The following is a 5,740-nucleotide window of genomic DNA, read 5'->3' as shown; positions in this document are numbered from 1 at the left end:
TTATGTAATAAAATGCATGATTTCTGTACTTGCCATTTGATCTATAGACCCACTGTGTAACACGATCAGTGTTTGGGAATGTCTGTTGATACCCCATGCAACAGTCTTATTTATATGGACAAAGGAAAGTCTGCTGTGGCAAAATCATTTCTTTGGATTTCCAATACTTTCAACTTTAGGATACTTGTCAAAAAGGATACAATATTTTTATCTATTCAAGATGGATATCACAGCTCACTTAATGTCTGAAGAACATTGTGTCTTGATAGTTGTTTGACCTTGGGCAAGCTTACCATTTGAATCTCAGTCTTTGTGCTTAAGACACAAAGATGGTAACATCTAGCTTACAGGGTAATGTGGTTGAAATCACAGCATATTTGAAAGTTCTTAACCAGTGCGTTTAGCATATTAAGCTCTCAGCAAATACTCTTTTCTTCTCATTCCCCCAAGCATTTACTATCTCTAGGAACAAGCTATAGCAAAATGATAATTCTCTCTATGTACTTCTGGCACCTAGAATGCTCTTGGGTAACTGAAATCAGTTTTAATTGTAACCAAACTGAACAATTAATAGTGTAAACTTGCTATGGGAAAAAGAAAGGAAACATGCTTTCCAGAACCAGTTAAAAATGATTTTCAATGATTTCCTATTTCAGATTCCCCACATCATTGCTTCTTCTATTAGTGTGTGTAAGTGAGAACTAATAGTAAATAATGGGAACAGAATCAGAACTAAAGTGCATAGTCATTTTTCATCAAGCAGCTATAATGCTATTATAAGTATCAATTTATTGGTTATATGTAATGAACTAATGTATTAGAGTTTTGTTTGTGTTTTATAGAAATCATTTTTTATCCCAATATAGTTATTTGAGAGTAAGTTCCATTTATAAAATACCAGCGCACATGCAGAATGAAATATATGGCTGGTCTAAGCATAGGTCATATGTGCAAAACAGTGCATTTGTCTCTTTCACAGTTCCTCGAGATCTAAGGAGAGGTACTTCTCTTTCAGTGACAGACGTCACTGGTGGGTTTATGAATATGTCATGTTTGCATCAAATCATTTAAACATTCTGGGCTTTTTTTACCTCATCCAAGTCAAGTAATCCTCTTCTCGGAGTAAATTATGATAAACATTTATTTGCAAAGTTTTAATCAACCAACGGCAGACCTCAAATATAATGAAACTGTCACTTTATAAGGTTCGGCCACATACAAATGTCAGTCAGGTTTGCACCATTTAATTAGCTGGACTTATTTTACAGATAGAGTCAACTCAGTTGTTAAATCAGGCTTATTATCTGGTTGGAGAGAACTGAATATAATTGTGTAATTATTACAATGTATACTGTACAATATTGCTCATATGTACAGTATACATTGCAGTGCATTATAATGTATGACACCTTCGTGTTTACTCAGAAGCCCTCTCTGGGGAATTGCAGGTATGTCTAGTAGCTTAGGCGCTACAGTTTCTGGGGAAAGTTATACGAACTTCAAGGGAGTTTTATTACTACAACATATTGTATATAGCAATCATAATTTTCTACCTTAAGGCTGAAGTGAATCCAAACTAGCATGTATATTTGATTGTTCATTTACTCATTCATTGTCTTGTTAAACAGATACTTTGGAGTTCCTCCTAAATTATAGCTAATCTATAATATACTGTTAAACACATAGCCTGCCTTAAGGAAATTAATAGAACAGAGTAAAAACAAGTGCATGGATAATCTCCATATATTGTGACTTAGACCTTTCCTCTGTGTTCGATAGCACAGAGTTTATGGAAACCTTCACAGGATGGGTGACATTGGAACAGGATGGTGAAGAGCAAGTAGGAGATTGTAAGATATAGGGCACTTCAAACAGACGGTATATCTGAGCAAGAATTAATGATTAATTTGTATTGCCTCATTTTTAGCAATGAAATGTATTTTACTCTTCAGTTAAATAATGTTCTTGAAATCTTTAGAGTTTTCTTTTTTTCTTTCTTGTCCTCCTAAACAATTCTATTTCGTCTTTCACTGAACTGAAAATACTGGAAAAAAATGCATAATTTCCCAGTATTTTAGTCTTCTGTATTTGCCCAATGAAATGTGAACACAGTCTTGCATAATGCTGAAAATTGACTTTAAAAAATTCTAAATGCTTGACATTTACTTTTCCTGAAAGCCTGGTATGGAGTTCAGCTTTTTCTTCTTGAGTGATCAGTTACAGTGCTGATAGTTATGCATGTTTCTGGGGCTCTATGGTAGGGGGCTGAATGAGGTTTTGTTGCTTTTATTAACCAGTTCGTAATGTTGTTAAAGAATGGGCTTTACCATGGCCATGATATAATTAGTGTGAGACACAATACATGATGAAATGTTAAATCCTTGAAAAAGGAGAGGTTCTTCTTTGAACTCAATAGCATTTTGTTTGTGTCTCTTTATTATTGTATACCTGTATTAATCCCACCCACCTAGACTTGTAACTCATGGAGAGCAAAGACTGTTTTATTATAGATACACTCTATCTGTGGTATGCAACCAGGGATAGTTTTGTCACCAAGGAAATATTTGGCAATGTTTGGACATATTTTTAGTTGTCACAACTGGGGAGTGGGTGCTGTTAGTATCTAATGGCTGGAGGCTGGGGATAATGGCTTACATTGCGCAGGATAGCCTCTACCACAAAGAACGATCTAACCCAAAATGTCAGTTTTGTCAAGATAGGGAAACCTTGCTTTACATCAGTTTCTTAAGTCATTCTGTAACTTTGCCGTTGTTAGCTCATACATTTTTGCCTCATTATAAAAGGGAAATTAATTAACTATAATATTTATGCAATCATATTGGTATAAGAGCTAAGTAGTTAGGCTGGAAATGACATGCTCTGCTATGAAACAAAACTAAATCTTTACACAATAAAATATTTTCACATAAAATATCTGACGTGATAACTTCTTAGTATTATGTGACTGTAGCATTAGTGACTTCATTCATTAAGTATATATTAAACACTGACCTTATTGATAGGAACTGGGGATCTATTAGGAGCCGTATAGACACAGATAATGCTGTCATTATGCCTATAATCTTATAGAATCTAAGAGAGATGTGGAAAAATAATTACATAAATACATGTTAAATTTATAATTTAGATAAGTGTTTTAAGATAAGCAGACACACGGGGTGGTCTGAGAACTATAGGAACACCTGGGAAAAGTCTAATAAAAGTTCCCATTTTAAGTAGATAAAAGGCGAAGGTGTAAGAACTGACCTGGTGTAGGACGAATTCTAGGCCAAGTGAAGAGCATAGGCCAAGGTGTGGAGGTAGGAAAGAAAGTGCATTCAAAAAACAGGAGGGTATCCAATATGACTATGTGTGGCAATTAAGGAGAGTGGCTTGGAGAATTAGGCAAGGCGCAGATCTACTTAGGGCCTATAAGCCATGTAAAGAATTTATACCTTTATTCTAAAAATAAGATTAGACCTTAGGAACTTTAGGCAGGGGAGTGACTACGGTAAGATTCATACTTAAAGCCTAGTAAGACAGCCAGAGATATTATGTTCTAGGTTTGTTCAGGAGCATATCTGTAATACTTTAATGATGGAAGTGTTCTGGGTGTCTGTCTCTGAACTGACCAAGGCCTGGCTGAGTATCTCGTAATATAAAATGCCCAAGCATCCCCATTCTACACCCCTCCCATCAAAACCCAGGTTTTTTACCAACTTGTGGTAAGAAATCACTTTCAAGTAATATTTCATGTTACTTGCTTCATAAGGAAGCAAGCCAACATATTTCAAATGTCAAATTTCAAAAGGGGTAAGGGGTGGGGTGCTGACATTTATGGGTTATTTATCATGTGCTGGTACTAGGCTAAGCTTGTCACATCTTCTCTCCTTCCTCTAAGGCAAGTACTATCTATTTTCCTCATCAGAAAACCTTATCTTGGGACACTTGGCTGGCTCAGTTAGGAGAGCATGCAACTCTTGACCTCAAGGTTGTAAGTTTGAGGCCCACATTGGGTATGGAGATTACCTAAAAAATTAAAGTCATATTAATAAAATGAAAAGGCAGCCACATCTCAGAAATGCTAATGGACGTGGCTAGTTTAAGACCCCACAGGTAAACATGATAAAAACTAATTTTTCTGTTTCCCAAATCAACACTTTTTTCCTTACAACATATAGGAGATAAATAATTTGTATGTTCTATTTTTAGCAAGATTTGTCTGACTCCAAAACTGTATTCTCTTTTTGCTGAACTCTGATGCTGTCCCCCAAAATCATCAAAGTCTAACATCTTTCCTCTTTTTTAGACTCTGTAGAGCTGGAGAATAACTGGTCAGCATCCTCTTCAGAAAGGCTTTGTTATAATTTAAAGTCGTCTTCAAGGTAGTATTGATAGCAAGCTTCATAAAGCACAGAATGTAGTAATTCTGCCAACGACTGAAACAATAAATAGTAAGGTAACACATAATCTATAGCCTTAATGTAGGTGATTTCCTACAAATAGAAAATAAATAATGCGTATTGCATATTTCCAGTTATATGATCGCTTCTTAATGATCACTGAAGAATGGAGTATTTATAACAGACTAGGCAATTTACATTCCAGCCATCTAAGAGCCAGAGCTTTGCTTAGATGTGATGCTGTAATATTTCAGTGCTACTCCTTAACCTTGTGTTGTGTGGATAACATGGCAGAATTCAACTAAATTAAGTTTGGAAATCAGACAGTCCTCCACTGGAACTCCAGTGCTGTAACCCCACCTGGCACTGTAACTTGAGCTTTTTGATCCACTGAACCATCTTCTGTAAAAGAAAAATATTTCTCTCAGGGGGCTGTTAGGATATTTTTAAAGTGCCTAGTACAGTGTCCAATAGCAAGTCAATAAATCGGAAAGTGCCATGATAATATCATCATAGTTGCTGCCCTTGTTCTCTTTATTCTATTTTGTTCCTCTTCTTTCTATTTCCAGGGACCACTAAGTGCTGTCATGTCAGATGGGGAGGGGCTGTTACTGGAATCTTTGAGTGATGATGATGGAATTTCCATTTTCAAAACTCTCAAATGTTAGCCTGACTTAGATCATTTCCAAAGAAACTTCTAGCATATTTTGACAACATAGCCACTCTAGATCTCTTTTAATCTGTCTGAATCCCCGAAGGATAGTTGAATAGTTATAATTCAGGCCTTGCTTAAGAACTAAACCAAGTCAATGGATAGTGTATTGCATTTTGTTTTGGAAGCTGCAAATAAAAGGAAAAATTATGCAAAATCTGATCCTATGAATTTTGGTTTCCTGGTAATTGCGAGTACCTATTAGTTATTCCAACAAAGTGAAAGAACAAAATTCTATTGTTACTATTTTTAAGAGAGATAACTCCATGGTGAATCTAGGCCATTGCCATGACAATATCGTCTTATAATTTCTTCCTCTGTCTCTGTGTGTGTGTGTGTGTGTGTGTTGGTCTGCCTCAAGTATACTATTTTCATAGCCCACAAAATACTATGAGTAATGATACAATTTAACTTGGTACTGTAGATATTTTTCAAACCATTTATTTATCCTTTGGGGATAAGGAAGTTAAAATACAATGTTTAGTATATAGTGTGTATTTCACTTTGTGACTTAAGCAGATTTCTCAATATTCAGTTTGGAGAGATGCTACCTACAGTAGTCATTTAGTGTAATATTATTATTTTATGATGAAGAAGAGACTGCAAGGGGATTTAAAACAGTTGT

The sequence above is a fragment of the Martes martes genome (assembly GCF_963455335.1).
Source record: "Martes martes genome assembly, chromosome: 1".
NCBI classification, from domain to species: domain Eukaryota; kingdom Metazoa; phylum Chordata; class Mammalia; order Carnivora; family Mustelidae; genus Martes; species Martes martes.
Note: the sequence above shows the minus strand (reverse complement) of the source record.